Raw genomic sequence first — 17,731 nt, forward strand, 5'->3', positions numbered from 1 at the left:
CTGTCTCTACTACTATGACTTCACCTGCCTGCCCTCCCACGTGCCTTTCACAGAATCCTTCCTTCCTACCAGTCTCTGAACCCCGAGCCCCCCTGACCCTTGTCACTGGACACTGTCAGGGGACTACTGTCACTGTCCCACATCACATCCATCTGGTCCAGTTTCCTTCTGTCCTCATCTAATGATTCCAGATAAATCTGGAAGTCTGTCCTGAAGCCACAGCCCTCTTCCATTTACAAAGGGTGTTTACCAAGTAAAGATCAGATTCCACAGCCCAGCACTCAGGCTCCAACTGGCTGGTCAAATGCCACCACTCACATATGTTGTGATCTTCCATTTAGCTCAGAAGTGACACCCAGCCTGTTTCCCTGCAACCCAGGGATGCGCATATGGGAGACAGTCACTTAGACAGACGGAGAGGTTTCTATAGAGAGAGGTGTGGCTGTAAACACACACTAGTATATCATATATCTTCTGAGAGAATTGGACAAACATTGTCACTTGTAGTTCTTGCTTTTGCTTTTTTAATGTGTATGAACACACTCATGTATGTGCAGGCCAGAGGGCAACCACAATCACGCGCCCTCATGTCCACCTGCATTGCCTGGGACAGGGTTGATCTCTGGAACTCACTAAATAGACTAAATTGGCTGCCCAGTGAAGCCCAGAGATCTGCTCACCTCTGCATCGCTGGCACTGAGATTACAAGGCTTAGGAGGGGCGTGGGGGTGGGCGGTTACAGGAATCTTTGCAAGATGAGCACTCAGCAGGCAGAGCCATCTTCCTATACTGGTTTCTGGTTTCAGTTTTGGCTTTTTAAAAAGTGTGTGTGTGTGTGTGTGTGTGTGTGTGCGTGCACGCGCGTGCGTGCGTGTGTGTGGTGTATGGTATGTGTGTTTATGTATGATGTGTGTATATGTGTGTGTTTATGGTATGTGTGTTTATACATGATATGTGTGTATGTATGTGTGTTTATAGTGTGTGTATGTGGTGTGTATGGTGTGTGTGTTTATGTATGGTGTGTGTTTATGGTGTGTGTGTGTGTGTGTGCATGCTATGTATGGTATGTGTGTTTATGTATGATGTGTGTGTGTTTATGGGGTGTGTGTGTACATGTGTGTGTTGTGTGTATGGTATATGTGTTTATGTATGATGTGTATGTGTATGTGTGGTGTGTATGGTGTGTATGGTGTGTGTGTGTTTATGTATGATGTGTATGTGTATGTGTGTGTTTATGGTGTGTGTGTGTGTGGGTGTGTGTGTGTGTGTGTGTGTGTGTGTCACAGCACACTGCAAAGGTCTGAAGACAACTCTGTGTAGCTGGTAACCTTTATGTGGTTCCAGAGACAGAATTCAGGTCAACAAGCTTGTGAGACAAGCACCTTTAACCAAGCTTGTAAGCCATCCTGATGGCTCAGTTTTTGTCTTTTTGTTTCTGTTTTTGTTTCCATTGTGGTCATGTTGCTCCCAATCCTCCTGCCTCAGCCTCCCAGGTAGCTGGCTTTCTGGATGGGTGTTTCTAAGCCCAGCGAGTGACCCACCGCTACCACCCATTCTCCTAGCACTGTTCTACTCTGCTTTTACAAAGTGACTTAGCATCCTGAGGTGCTAGAACTTTCTATGGTGCTGGGAACACACCAGGTAACACTTACAGAGGGAGAAAAGACCTGGTGTGTGGTCAGGCCAGCCCTGTGAGCTAACAGAAGAGAGAAATCCATCGGAACCAGCAGGACCTAGCACAGGAGCTGGAGTAGAACAAGAGAGAGTACCATGACATGCGGAGAAGTGGGGGTCAGTCCATCCAGCTCCCCAGAAAACACAAATTCCCCCAAAGGCCTGAACTCCCTAAGAGTGATTCTAATTTATTCATTTAAGATTATATGAGGAGGGTAGAGTGGTGCACGCATTTAATCCAGTACTCAGGAGGCAGAGGCAGGCAGATCTCTGTACGTTCAAAGCTAGCCTGGTCTACATAGAGAGCTCCAGGACAGCCAGTGTTATGTAGAGAGACCTTGTCTCAAAACCAAAACAAACAAAAGATTATACTGAGGGGTGGGAGGGGCTGAGAAGATGGCTTAATCAGTAAAGAGTTTGTCAAATAAGACTCTGAGTTCTATCCCCAGAACCCACATTAAAAAAAAGCCAGGCTCAGAGGTGTGTGCTTGCAGAGTCAGAGAGGCAGAGATGGGAGGATTCCTGAAGATCCCTGGCAAGCCAGCCAGCCTAAACTACTCGATGAGTCCTAGGTCAGTGAGAGACCCTGTGCTATAAAGAAAAAGAGTGGGCAGTACCTGAAGAATCAAACTTGAGGCTGTCACCTGGCTCACATGTGTATACAACACACACACACACACACACACACACACACACACACACACGTATTCATTCATATGTGCATATGCATGCACACACAGAAAATAATAAGACCCTTTCTTTTCTTTTTCTCTCTTTCAAATGTTACAGGTCTCATTGTCATGACTGTAATACAACTACTGTGATGGAAGCCATGACCTGTGTGTTAATTTAGCCACATCGACCAGTTCTGGACAAGAAGACCCATTCATAGTTTCTGCAGAACCTGGCAGCTTCCAGGGAAACAAATACATATCACACTGGCCCTGAAGACTGACCGGAGAAAGAGCCACTCAAGCAGACAGTCCCTTCGTCTGCAATTAACAGCTTGCAAGAACGAGGCAAGATGGCCAGTGACAACACCCCAGCAACCTCCTGCACCCCAGTGCTGGCTTCAATTCTATGTGAAGCAGACCTCCTGAGGATGCTGTGCTGAGGAGGGGGTCTGTGTTCTGACTGCAGGGAGGACTAGGGGTCCGAAGGTCACGAGAGCAATCAGCACCAGGAGGAAGGGGGCACTGAGGGGAGGACCCAAGGTCACCCAACTCAACTCTTCCCTTTTGCTTCTCCGTCAAGCTGTCTAGACCTTAGGCTAGGGCAGGGTGAACTGTTTCTTCCCAGTGTCTAAAAGCCCGATTCATAAAAATTTGAAGTCTACTCTCGCTCTGGGATCCTTGACATAAGATTTAACTCAGTGGGACGATTAAGCCTGTGAAGGAGGCTCAGCCATCTGCAGTCCTCTGCCGAGCTCTGCAGGGGACAAGAGACTCCCACGTGCCAGGTCGGGCAAGAGGCTCATTTCATAAAGCCTTGGGGCTCACTAGGTGGAGTGTGTAAAGGCTGTAGGCAGCTACTTGAGTGAAGAGGCCAGAGTGACCTGAACTTCCCAGAAAAGAAGCCACACCTGGGTTAAGCACTCAGCGAGGTGGTTGAGTAAAACTTGGTGTGGAGAGCTGCAATGTTGCAGGGTCGAGAAGCAAATTATCTTGGCAATCTTTAGCTCCTTTAGCTGCTCTTCGTTATCCACCTGTGTCTGGTCTAAAACCCTTGTGACTGTGAGGTACCTCCTTTCGGACTATTCTAACCGGCTCCTCTGCCTTCCTCCAACCCAAAGGCTGCGGATGCCATCAGACTGCACTTGAGGTCTTCAGCTGAGGGGTTCCCCACCCTACTGTCACCCCACCTACCTAATGTCCCCACCAGCGCCTCTGAAGGGTGTCCTGATTTATAGCTGCCTTTTTTTTCCCTTTTGCTATAAAAAGAATATGAAACTGTCACCACGCTGGGACATGGAATTTGGGGCAACCCGAATCTGTGGCAGGGTAACTGTCACTCATTTGGCTAAAGAATAAACTCACATTCCCTTTGAGATAAGAGCTGTTGGGTTTTGTTTCCCCAGCAGTAGAAAATGTGGGCGTCTGCCTTTTCTGTTCATCTCGCTTTATTCCGGCTGGTAAGGCATGAGAGGACAAGGAAGAGAGGGGAGCAAGGCTGGCTGGGAGGAGGGGGAAGGAGACAAGTAGGGCAAGAAAGAGGGGGTTAATGAGGCTCAAGGCAGACTGATGGCTGTTTCATTGAGAGGCTTGCTTTAGTCCATCATATGCAGAATTTAACTTGCTATGAGTTTGCAATGAACGAGACTTTGTCTTTTATTAGGTGGTATTTACAGCCCGTAACTTGCTAAACAATAAAAGCACCACTTTTAAAAAATATCCTTGCCACTAAAAATAAAAGCAGAGACTAGCTATTTATAGGCCGCTTGTCACCATGTCCTCTCACCACATAGTGGGGGTTAAAAACAAAGATATGTGTGGCTCAAAAAGTGACTCTGCTGTCCTGAGAGCCCAGGATGTGAGAACTGAGGCTCATAGAGCAATCTCAACTGCTGACATTGGTCAATTAGGGCCAATTCCATCTACCAGTTTAGATGCTTGCAAAGTAGATGACGTAAGATCAGTTTGTTTAAACAGACAACATGCACAATTCAGAAACATGGCCAATTATTTACACCTCGTGGATTCAAGAATATAAGCATAGGGGCTGGAGAGAATGCTCACTCAGTAATGTGCTCTCTGTACAAGCCTGAGGACGTGAGTTTGAATCCCCAGCACCCACATAAAAGTCAAGTATGGTAGATGTGCCTGATATTCCAATCCTAAGGCCAGAATAGGAGAATCTCTGGGGCTCTCTAGCCATTCAGTAAGCTCCAAGAGCAACTGAGGGAGACATCATGGCCTCCACACACATATTCATGCATACACATACCAAATGTACCACACATAACAAAACATGATACACAGATTGTGTCATTCAGCTCCTCTCTATAGCCCCCCAGCACCCCCCTTAAAAGAATGACAAGTAAGAGCTTTGGTGAAGTAGAGTTTCACTGAAAAAAAAAAAAAAACCACAAAGAGGAGGAACCTAATTGCAGGCATCTTGCTGCACATCCTGAGTTACAGCACGCAGGGCTGGACAATCAAGTACACACGAGGCATGAGCTCCTCAGCCGACCTCCACATGCCCACTTGCCAGGAGAGTGACACTGTTTCCTCTGTGAAATGCCCTGGCTGACCCAGGCCACAGCCTCAGGGAGCTCTCTCTGGAAGGAACCAGCCTTTACTAGGTTGTAGTCAAGAAGCAGCATTATCTGCTGCCAAATCTGTTTGTGCTAGACTTCTTTGTCGTACTAATTACACGGGGCCAAATATTGGCAGTAATAACAGCCTGCATGGGTTACATGCCCAGTATGAACAATGGCCTTGTTTTTGTCTTCTGTCTCTGTCTCCCACCTCACCGCTGCTGCTATTACAAGCGCAAGCCAATAAAACCAACTCTCCACGCGGGTCCTGGGGCTCAAGTTCAGACCCTCATCCTTGCTAGGCAAGCACTTTGCTGACTGAGCCAGCTCCTCATTAACCTTTGTTTTGCCGACTAACAAAAGTGGGGGTGCACAAATCAGCTCTAAGCTAGCAAAAGCAGAGCTTAGATAAGAGCCTAGGCAGTCTACTCCATGGCCCTGCTTGCAACTACTCAGCTTTGCTGCCTAAATATGAGATAAACCAGTGTACCTAATGCAGTAAAGTTCAATATTACATTATTGAAGATATCTACGTTCCCTGCTTTGCCATACTGGTTTTTTTTAATTGACAACAACAAAAAGCCAGAAAGAAAGGTTTTTAATTTTACACACACACACACACACACACACACACACACACACAAGAAAATGAGTAAAGAGTGCTCTTCTCATGACCTTATATTGGGTTCCCTAATTTCTGGAAAGTCAAAACAAAACAAGACAATTTGTATATATTTATTATGTAGTTAAATTTTATATTTATATGTTACATAGTACAAAATTATCTAACTTACAGCTGTAGTGTATAATAGTGTCATTTATAATAGCCATGTATTATAAATATACATAATAAAATTAGGTGTGACGTGTGTGTGTGCATATATACATATTATACATATATACATACATACATACATATATACATATATACACACATATATAAAACACATGTGTTCATGTGTATGAGGATAAAAGTGATGTACAATAAAGCATAGTTGCGCTATAAAAGCAACCTTTAGCCTCCAATTAAAATTGTAAAACATTTCATGTTGACTCGCTCCATTGCTCAGCCCCTTTTCCCTTCCAACCCCACTCCCAAATAATCTAGACATATAGAATGCACATTCTGTTAACTTCAAAGGGCCACTGACCTGTTATGGCATCTTGCAATCTACAAGTGGGAATGGGGTCAGGTGGCAACACTTCCTTGGGCCCCACACTGCCCAGCGAAGCAGCATCCTTGGTAAGGATATACACTTACCCAGTAAACTTGTTTATTCTTGAACAGGCCGGACACTGTTACAAGGACTGAGCTCTAGGGTCGCTTCTAAGGGAAAGCTGAACGTTTGCTTCCAGTGTTTAATTAACTTTGCAAAGCTGAAGCCCTGGAGGCAATCAGGCTGTTCAGACTGCAGTTGAGGAAGTTAATATCTGGGGATCGTGGGGCTACTTTTGGGGGATGTTGGCCCCTATTTAAATAAAGACCCTCCTGAAAGGTTTTGGCAAATTTGATTCTCTTTTCCTCCCACTATGTTTCCCATGATTTGTAATGCACAGATATCAACTGGGAGCACAGCCTCCTTAGTAAAAAGAATTCCAGCTTGGAGTCCGTGATTCCAAATCCAAGTTGAGCTCTGAGGTGAAGAATGGATGTGATGGGCATGCCAACTGGTGTGGGCCAAGGGCTGCAAAATAGCTGTGCAAGGAGTGGGAACAGCCACGGGCACGCACACCTACTACTCCTCTACGCAGAGAATCAACGCCAGGCTTTACTGAGATCTCCCGTCAGGAATGCTCTCGACTGAGGAGCACCCGAGCCTTAGGTGTGGCCTGTATTGATGACTCTCATCACCGTTATCAAATCCTTGACGGCTTAGGGGAAGAAGGGTTATTTTGGTTCACAGTTTGGGGGAGTACAGTCCACCATGGTGGGGAAAGCGTGGCAGCAGGAGTGTGAGGAGACTGTGTTATCTTACAGGCAATTCTGCTGGCTTGCCCTCAGGGCCCTAGCAATGTCTTACATCATCAACTGCTACACCAGGTGTGCTAGGTGTCCACCAGATGAAAGGACCCCTGCTACTCTAGCTCTCTCTCTCTCTCTCTCCTCCTCTCTCTCTCCTCTCTCCTCTCTCCTCTCTCTCTCTCTCCTCTCTCTCCTCCTCTCCTCTCCCTTTCCTCCTCTCCTTCTTTCTCCTCTCCCCTCCTCCCCCTCCCTCTCCCTCCCTCTCCCTATCCCTGTCACACTACCCTTCCCTCCCTCCCTTTCCCCCTCCCCCTCTCTCTCCCTCCCCTTCCCTCTGTCCCTCCCTTTCCCCCCTCTCTCTCTACCCCCTCCCTGCTGCTCCCCTCTCTCTGTCCTAAGCACCCTCTTTTCCCCCCTCCCTGCCCCTTTTCTCTCTGCCCTCATGGCTCACTCACTATCTCTACCCCTTCTCCAGGGCCCCCTCTTCCTCCCTGTGCCAAAAAACCTCCTTTATACTAGATCTGTTGCATGGCATAATTCCTCAGCGGAGTGCACCTTGTTATGGCCCCCACCATGGTACCCCTCGCCTCACCATTAGAGATAATAGCAGACTGTCCAATCACATGTGTTTGTACTCAGGAAGCAGAGAGGAGGCAAGGCTATCAAATCTCCAAGCCTGTCCCAGTGATGGTGACCCACTTCCTTCAGCAAAGGCTCCCAGTCCTAAAGATTCCACAACATTTCCAAACAGCACCACCAGCTGGGAACAAATGTCCAAACATGTAGGAGGCACAGCTTGGAGAAAGCACTGAAGAAACCAAACTTGTTAAACATGTGGGCCTGTTTTCTTCAAGGGAAGGAAATGATGCCTTTTCACCCTGAAGGCTGAGAGGATGTTGTCTAACAACCTGGTGACCTCTTTGCTGCTCTACGGAGCCAACCTCCACCTGAATGCCCCCAAATCTTTGGCGTTGTTCTAAGTTCTTGTCCTTGGCTTTGTATCTCAGTGAATAGAGCCTTTCCTTATGAAAGAGGTCCCGTGTACTCTGCATCCCCCATTAACACAATCCATCCTTATGCTTAGTATAAATCCTCCTGAGGCCTTTCCCCTGAGCTCTGCTAATTGGTCAGTAGAACTCATTGGAGAGGTCACAGGTGCTTTGCTACTTTGCAAGAGAGTTTCAATGTAGCCATCCCTGAAGCTTTGTGGTGATACCTGTCAGGTGGAGACTTTTCCCGCCAAAGTTTAGCTGTGTTGAAACATGCAAGCAAATAAAACCCTGAGATCAGACTCTGGAAAATTTTGACCCAGCACTTGCTAAAAGTGGTGCTGACCCAAGTTTCAGTCTTCACCTCATGTGGGTTGTTTCCCTCTCATCTGTGACACTTGCAGGGACCCTGACACAAACACACAAGCCCATGGGGGACAGTTCACATCCAAACCACAACACTGCATGATCTTAGGTGAGCTATGTATCCTCTCTGGTCCTCATTTTCTCATTTATAGATGGAAATAACTATGAGCCTTTGATGATAACCATTCAGATCAAAGGATACAACCATGGTACATTGCTAGGGTGCTGTAGGCACCTAAGGGATAGATGCAGCTTGTTCTGACACTGTCTCCATGTGACCAGACCATGTCAAAGTCATAGCTCATTTCCAAAATGAAAAGGGAGGCAATTCTAAACCAGGATCCCATTATTTACAGCATTGCTGAATCAGTGATGTCTTCAGGTATCTGAGTGTACACTAGTAAGCCCCTCATTTCCACAACACTGTGAGCAGAGGACAGGGAAGCAGAAAGATGAGGAGAGCCTCTGAAACTAGCATGGAAAAGAAAGATGTGCAAATAGCACAGACCCTGGCACAGGGTCTCTGTGGGTGCCCCCGGTGCTCTAGGAGCTTCTCCCACAAGCACCGTAAGAAATAAGATATTTCCAAAGGGCTGCTGCACTGGGGCCTGACAAGCCAGGTCCTGTGCTAGGCTGAGTTAGCCTCCCTCCTGTTGCCATGGCAACACTCTATCAGAAGTCACACCACCTCCAGCCTGGGAAGCAGGTGCTTGTCCTCTTCAGCACCGAGAAATGTCTAGAAGGTTCTTTGAAACTGATTTAGTTCTCTATGTTCTGGTGGGGAGAGGGGGAGGTTCAACTGTTAATCAGTGATTCGGCAGATCAAACAAAACCCTACCACAGCAAGCACAGGCAGCCCTGGCTACGACACACTGGACTAATGATGGCAAGAAAACATTTTGACAGCCACTCAGCTAAGTGTCAAACACTCGAGAGAAAGGAACACGGGCTTACAAAAGAAAATCAGCAAGCCAGTACAATGAAAGCTGAGACTTGGTCGGTGCATTCAGGCAGTGCCGGCCCCTCTCCTAGGCTTTGTGAACCACCTTGTCATAGAAAGAAAGAAGAAAGCCCTAAAGATGTCTGCCAGAGCATGCACTAGGGTGAGCAAGGGATGGATCACAGACAACAGCAAAGAATCGAAGAGTGTAGCTTTATAACGTCCTGGTTAGTGAATAAACAGTGGTAAAGTATGGGCACAGGCTGAAGACATGGCTCAGACCAAAAAAAAAAAAAAAAAAAGGGCCTTGCTGCAAAAACACAAAGACCTAAACTCCAACCCTGGAGCCCAAATGAAATGCTGGGCATCACACCGTGCACTAGTAATCCTGATGCTGAGATGGACAAGAGGCTTCATGGGACTCACTGGCCAGCCAGCATAGCCAAATTAGTTAGTATGAGGTTCAGTGAGAGGTAGATGACCCACACAGTAGCCTACACACACACACACAGAGAGAGAGAGAGAGAGAGAGAGAGAGAGAGACAGAGACAGAGACAGAGACAGAGACACAGAGAGATACACAGAGTAAGAGACAGATAGATAGACAGACAGACAGACAGACAGACAGACACAGAGAGAAAAAGATACACAGAGAGATAGGCGTGTGCACGCGCACACACACACATACACACACACACACACCACCTGACTGCACTCTGACTTTTTAGTTCAACCATCTCCCTTTTTGAAGATGCTGAAACAATGATCTCCCAAGTATGAGAGTGAAATCTATATACTCCTGAGATGAAGAGGCCAGAGAGAGCCTGGTCGCTGACAGGATCACAGACTGATGTCCCGTACAGTCACAGGAGAGTAAAATCCCATTTGACCAAGTTGACCTAGTTAGGTGCTCTGTCACAAACAGCTCAGGGGCATTTCTTCACTTCTAGACCACAGAAGAGAACATTGCAAGGCTCGAGATGTGGCTCACTTGCTAGAGTGCTTACCTCAAAGACAGAAGGCCCTGGGTTCAATTCCTAGTAGTGGACACTGGGCGTGGTGGTGGGTAGTTGTAATCCCAGGAGTAAGGAGGTGACAGTGGAAGGATCCTCAGCTGGCATTGCAGGTTCAAAGCCAGCCTGGCATACGACAACACTTCTCAGAGAGTGCAGGAAGAGGGGAAAAGGAGCAGAATGGCAAGGGAAACAAATGAAAGGGAAGACTGACTTGAGTGACTGTCAGGGAACTGAAGAGTGTAGCTCACTTGTGGCCAATAAACTGCACCATAGAGCAGTAGGAATGTCAGGCCATCCCGGGCTTTTCATCAGTAAACACTTTTTTTTTTACTCTTCTGATATATTTTAGGAATTTTTATATTTCTGCCAATCACTTAAAGGATGCCAACTTCCCGAGAAGATCTTAGAATGCGATTCTGAGTCCATTCCCGGGCGGCAATTCTCTATAAATTACATTTCTGTTCATTGTGGACAGTTTTCTAAAGCTCCTTTGCAAAAGAGCAAAGCTAAAAATCAAGAGTAGATGGTACTGTGGACTCATGTCCCAGCCCCTATTTCTTCTGGCCACTCTCTCTGCAAGTTCTTTTAAATTCCCTAATACTAAGTAAGATTACGTATCCAGCAAGATGAACATGATATTAAGCCATATACATTTGAAGACTTCATAAACATATGCATTATTCCCCATTAATGAAATGAACAACAAATGAAATCTCGGGAACATCTCAGAAAAAGAGTAAGTTGGGCTGGGAAGATGGCTGAACTCAAGCCCGTTCGTAGCACACCACATGGCTCCTGTCACACTTCTTTGGCTGTGAAATGAGTTCTTTGGTCGAGGGTAAGGCTGTGTGGACTAACAAGCAGACCAGCCTTCAAGTTCCTGCCCTAACTCCCTTTAGAGATGAACTGGGATCATAAACCAATAATCCATAATCCAATAATCCAATTGTCAGGGTATTTGTCATGGAAACAGAAGTGAAACTAGAATACCCTCAAGTGTCTCCTTTAAAATGCCTCTATCCATTCATCTTTCTTTTTCTTTTTTCTTTTTTTTTTTTTAAGATTTATTTATTATGTATATAGTGTTCTGCCTGCATGTATGCCTGCAGGCCAGAAGAGGGCATTAGACCACACTGTAGATGGTTGTGAGCCACCATGTGGTTGCTGGGAATTGAACTCAGAATCCCTGGAAGAGTACTTGGTGTTCTTAACCTCTGAGCCATCTCTCTAGGGCCCCATCCAACCTTCTTAAACTGTTTCCCACCATTTATTGTTTGCATTACCACTTGCAGTTTCTCAGACACAAGGTCTGAGCTCTTTGGCATGACAACCCTTGCCGTCCTTAAAGAGACCAGAGCAAGCCATGACCAATGCTGCAAGCCTAAGGAATCCCTTCAGTGACGCAGAAGACATATAGAGATGAGTGGCCCCAGTCTGTCGGCATGTCGCGTAAATCTTCAGCAGGGAGGATAGGAGGGAGAAGGCAATAATCCCACATGGGAGGAGATAGTGCCAGAAGCCCAACACAGGTCCAGCTGCAGAACGCAGGGCGCTAACAGAGGTTGTTCTGTCGGTCACTTCAATGCTCTGATCAACCACATTTCACTGATATTAAATGGAAAATCTCAACAGTAAGTATTGCCCACGCTTTAAAGTGCTGTTCAGCGTGGCCTGACGCAGTCTCACTCCTCACTGTTGAGTATATTAATGGCTCAGACCCATGTTGTTATCCATCCTGCTAGGACCGTGAATCACCCCGTTGTGTAGAGTATCCATGCTGTGTATGCTGCCCACCCATGAGTCACCTGGGAGCCATCTTGGGAATCACACTGATGCAGTGTTGGGATACTGATCGTGCCTAATTATGCCTCCAAAATGTGAAAGTGGTGGCACTGGCTGACACCATATGCCAATGAGAAGTTGTAAAAACATCTCTCCTTCAAGAGGGGAAACGTTTTGACTTGAAACAGGTGCGTGGCTGAATTTTCAAAGCTCTACTGTAAGAATGGATTTTCTTTCTGTGAAATTACAACATGGGTTGGGAGAGGGCTGTGGAAGGGCATCTCAGAGGAGGAGGAAGAGGAAGTAGCGCTGTGTGTGATCAAAACACATTATACTCAATGTATGAAACTGCCAAATAATTTCAAACATATGAGAAATTTAAAGCTAAAAAAAAGGCAGAGGAAAGGCTAAAGCTCATACCCATGCATAAGCTTGGTGCATCACAAGAAAAGGCCTCCAAGAAAGCTGTCCCCCAGGGCAGAAGGCAGCTTCAGTTAAAGATGATGTTCAGACTGTGTCCTAAGGTGTTGGACATACGAAAGAACTCGTTTTTTTTTTTTTTAAGCTATGTTCCCAATAGAAATGACAGTAGTAATAACTGTCTCCCTTTTGCACGTCACAGTCTCCCTTTTTGCATGTTCCAGATGCTATCTGGCTTACAAGCTCACTTCAAGGATACACACTAGCACCAAACGGTTGTGTTTTGCTCTGGATCTTTGCCACCGATGGAGTTTTATTGTGGTCCCTCAGATGAAGCTTCCTCTAAGACACTCTGAATGCTGCCCTTCCCTCAGCACTCCTTCATGAGCTGAAGAAGGTAGAGCCGTGAGTGCCCTCAGCGGAGCTGGTGACCTCGGAAGGAGAAGGATGGGCTCGCAGTCAGACACATTCCATGGCCAACTTCCAAAATGGCTGGCTTCTTCCTCACACTCCCGACTGAAGACTAAAACCTCCCAGCTTAAAACAAAGGCCTTGTAGGCCTTGTCTCCCGCCAGCAGGCCCCCATGCTTATGGCTGGCTCAACAACCTTGCGGGCCAATCAGCCAAGCTTATCTTTCTTCAAACTAACCAACCCCAAACTAGGAGAGGAACACCCTTCAAAAGACTCTGGCAGCCCCAACCCTCAAGGAGAGCCTGGGTTTCAGCTTCCCAACCCTCTCCCCTCCCCCAACACACACACACACACACACACACACACACACACACACACACACACACACGTCTTTTTCCTCTGTGTGCCTGCTGCATGTGTATCCTTAATGAAAGCCTCATTGGAAAAATAAAAGATGTCTGAAAGCCACCCAGGAGAAGGTTCAGGAGTGGAAAGAGAGATTTACCTTCCACACAATCAGGTGATGGCTGCAGGGTAGAATAGGACAGAAGTCAGAGAAGGAAAAGTGTCCACCTTCACCTCACAGATGATTGAAGGAGCCAGGATGAGACAAGTGGCTAGATAGGGCAGGCAAAGAATGCAGTAGCATTCAGAGGGAAGCCGACAGAGGGGCAGTCAAGGCAGAAAAGAGCTGGGAGGAAGACGTAAGCCCACAGCATTAAAGGGAAGGGACAGCGGGGCATTTTGTCCACACAACTGGCTTCTGTCGTCGTGATGCCAAAGCTAGGTGTGAGTGTGTTGGAGACTTCAAAATGTCTGTGAGCCAATGGGGGTAGAGGGAAGGAGAGACTCTGGCTAAGGATTGAAAGTCTAGTCAAACTAAAGTTGCAAGTCTCCCCAAATACGTCTATAGCTTTAACTCTGTTCAAATTCCAATAGAAAACTTCTAGATACAGACAAACTGAATCTAAAACCCAGATGATTTCTGGGTAGATGTCTCAGCGGGTACGGGCACTTGCCACCTAATCCTGATGATCCAAGTTCAATCCTCAGGACACAAGTTGTGAAAAGAAAGAACTGAGCCCTACAAGTTATCTTCTGCCCTCCACATAGGCACTGCAGCTTGTTGATGCTCACACACACACACACACACACACACACACACACACACACACACACACACAAATAAATAAATAAATGTTAAAAACCAGATGGAAGGATCTAGAAAAGCTAAAACAAATTTGCAGAAGAAAAATAACATAAAAGCAATACACTTTCTGCTATGAAGGTTTACTGTGAATGTGCAGTAATTAGCACAGTGTGGGATTGGTAAAGGGATAGACAAGTTTATCAATGGACCCACACAGCCACAGCCACAACTACTTATGAAGGCACAAAAGCAATTGAAAAAAAGAAAAGGTGTCCTCTTGCACAAATGACATTTAAACAATTGGATGCACATATACCAAAAACAAAACAAAACAAAATACTCGAGCTGAAGAGATGGCTCGGTGTGTAAAGTGCTTGCAGTGCAAGCATGAGGACCTGAGTTCGAATCCCCAAGACTCATGTAAAGCTGGCACAGCACTCTGTATCTCTGATCTCAGTGTTCCAACAAGGAGAAAGGAAGTGGGCAGAAGAGAACCCCCAGAAGTCCATGGGCCGGCTAGTCTACAGCACACAGCAGCAAAGAACAAGGGACCCTGTCCTGAGTACAGTAGAAGATGAGAACTGGCAGCAGAGGTGGTGCTCTGACCTCAACACGTGCGCTGTGGCACATGTGTACCCACAGTTATATATACACAGACCTCCTGTCCTACTTTCGTTTTCGGTTGCTGCAACATAAACACTCTCACCAAACCAAAAGCAACTTTTCAGAGGAAATGGCTTATCTGAGCTGTGCTTTAAGTCACAGACCATGATTGAGAGAAGTTAGGGCAGAAACCATGGAGGAACCTAGCTTGCTGGCTCATGCTCAATTAACTGTCTTATGCTGCCCAGGTCCGAGTGTCCGGAGAAGTCACTGTCCACAGTGAGCTGGATCCTCAGTCACTGATCAAGACAAATACCCTACAGCATGGCCACAGGCCAGTCTGATCTGGACAATTTATCAGCTGAGGTTGCCTCTTCCCCAGTGACTCTACATGGTACCAAACAGATGACAAAAACTAACCAGGGCGCATGCATGCATACAGCCAGTATTTGGGCTCATGCATCACACAATGGCTAACACAGAATAAACTGTGGATATAATGTAACACTTGAGACTATTAACATCTGTGGTGGTTTGGATAGTTATGGCTCCCATTGACTCGTGGTTTGAACGCTTGGCCCACAGGGAGAGGCGCTATTAGGAAGTGTGGCCTTGCTGAAGTAGGTAAAGCCTTGTTGGAGGAAGTGTGTCACTGTGGGAGTGGGCTTTGAGGTCTCAGATGCTCAAGCCCAGGCACAGTGGCTTATAATTCTTTTCCTGCTGCCTGGGGATCCAGATGTAGAACTCTTGGCTCCTTCTCCAGCACCATGTCTGCCTGCATGCCGCCATGCTTCCCGCCGTGATGACAATGGATTAAACCTCTAAACCTGTGAGCCAGCCCCAATTAACTGTTTTTCTTTATAAGAGTTACCATGGTCATGGTGTCTCTTCACCACAATAGAAACCCTAACTAAATACAAATCCTAAGCAAAAGACAGGAGAAACACAGCTAGGCAAAGAGATCTACAGATGTAATACTGAAGTCATACTCCATAGAAGAAAAAGAACTAGAAAGCTGACTTTATTTTTTCAAATGATACTACAAAGAAAATAATCCAAACGGCTAACTAGGAAGTAAGGGGTTTTTAAAATCACATATTTGACAAAGAAGTTGTATTCAGAGTATATTTTATAAACTGTTGACATTGTAAGTAAACAATCCATTTCTTCAAATGGGTAAAAGATTTGAAAAGCCACTTTGCTAAGGATGATACACAGATGGCAAATGAGCCCAAGAAAATATGTTCTAAATCATTTCCACTAAGGAAATGTGAACAAAAGAGTGATGAGGGGCTGGCTGGCTCTTAGTAGGTAGAGTGCCTGCCTGGAATGCACAAAGCCCCGTGTTCCATCCCAGCATTGCATGAACTGGATGTGGAGGTGCACGCCTGCAATCCCAGCACTCTGGAGGTAGAGGCAGGAGGATGAGACGTTCAAGGTCTTTGATTACATAGTGAGTTTGAGGCCAGCCTGGGCTTTGAGAGACTCTGTCTCAAAAACAAAACAAATAAGATGAAAAAAAATCATGATGAGATAACACCCTGTACCAACTATATGAGTTAAGTGAAAAAACCAGTACTCCTAGGAAGTGCTATAAAGGATGAGGAGCAAGAGGCTGGAGAAATGGTTCAAGGCTTGCTGTTCTTGCAGAGGACCAGAGTTAGGTTTCCAGCACCCATGGTGGACAGCATACAACTGCTTATAATCCCAATTTCCAGGGGTGGGAGGGGAGGATCCAATGACCTCTTCTGGCCTCTGCAGGTACCTATACACATGTGCACAAACTCACACACATACATGTAAGGTAAAATGCGACTTTCTTAAAGAATGTAGAACAATTAGAACTCCCTCATGCTCTGCTGGCAGGAATACACAACAGTGCAACCCCTCTGGAAAACACTTTGACAATTTCTTCACAATCTGTTCTGCCATAAAACCCAGAGACTCTGTTCCAAAGTATTTTCCCTTCCAAAGGTCTTAGCAACCTGTGTCCTAAGGCCAAGTCCACAACTACATCTCTCCCGTCCCATTCACTTTCAAGACTGTGTTCAACTCCTTTCAAATTACAATGGCAGAGGTAAACAGCTGCCACTAATGCCAGACATATTTATTATACAATACATAAAATATTGTATAAAAAGCTTGCCAGCTTCTACTCCAGCTGAGAGAAAGTTTGTTACTATAAATATCTGTATGCAATATGCAATGGTTTGCATCTCTGGTTAAAACTGCCAAAACCGGCCAGCCGAGCTTCACCGGCTTGTAGGTGATGGAGAACTTGCCCAGGTAGTGGCCGATCGTCTCTGGTTTGATCTCCACCTGGCTGACAGTCTTGCCGTTGTACACGCCCACCATGCTGCCCACCATCTTGGGCAGGATGATCATGTCCCTCAGGTGGGTCTTCACCACCTCCGGCTTCTCCATGGGTGGAGCCTCCTTCTTGGCCTTCCTCAGGCACTTGAGAAGTGTTGCTTACGCCACAGGCCACAGTTCAGGCGCCGCCTCTGGCGGGTGCTGTACAGCTGCTCATAGGACATGTCCAGCAGCTGGTCCAGGTCTTTGCCTCAGTAGGTGAACTTGCAGAAGGTCCACTTCTTCTTCTGCTCCACTTCAGCCATCTCGGCGGCTGCTTGGAAAAGGACAACCCTAACTTTCTTTGTCAGGGAGAATGGATAAAGAAACTATGGTATGTCCATGTAATAGAATACTACATGACAATGAGCAGGAATAAAATATTGATACCCATTACAATCTAAATGAAGCTCAAGGCATTAAGCTGCATGGATGAAGCTAGACTCCTAACCCGGCACATGACTGTTCAACTCCACTGTGTGATGTCCTCAGAAAGGCAAACCACAGCAACAAAGAAGAGGTGGGTGGTGGCCAGGGTGTAGATTCAAAGAGGCTAAGAATCAAATGGCCCACCTATTGATATCTCAGTTATTATGCAAACGTAAATACTTGTTACACTTCACAGAATTAGGGCTATGGAGATGGCTCAGTTAGTAAGATGTTTACTAGGAAACCCCAAAGACCTGAGTACAGATTCGCAGAACTTATGCACAAAAAGTCGGGTGTTATAGTGGTGTGGGCAGGCAATCCCAACCTTGGTTGGATAGGGGAGATTCCTAAAATTCACTGGCCAGCCAAACTAGTGAAA

General features: G+C 46.2%; 1 protein-coding gene, 1 non-coding gene and 1 pseudogene across 2 annotated transcripts in view; all 3 read right to left on the reverse strand.

Moving 5' to 3' along the window:
- Positions 1-17,731, reverse strand: part of Tmem163 (transmembrane protein 163) — a 191,396-nt gene that overhangs the window by 109,874 nt on the left and 63,791 nt on the right. The gene's annotated exons all lie outside the window — the stretch shown is intronic.
- On the reverse strand, positions 2,453-2,584 carry LOC127191208 (small nucleolar RNA SNORA1). The gene has a single exon (XR_007830832.1). It is a non-coding gene; the product is annotated as a small nucleolar RNA SNORA1 (small nucleolar RNA).
- On the reverse strand, positions 12,788-17,189 carry LOC127190883 (40S ribosomal protein S15-like; annotated as a pseudogene).

This window comes from Acomys russatus, chromosome 6 (genome assembly GCF_903995435.1).
Source record: "Acomys russatus chromosome 6, mAcoRus1.1, whole genome shotgun sequence".
NCBI lineage: Eukaryota > Metazoa > Chordata > Mammalia > Rodentia > Muridae > Acomys > Acomys russatus.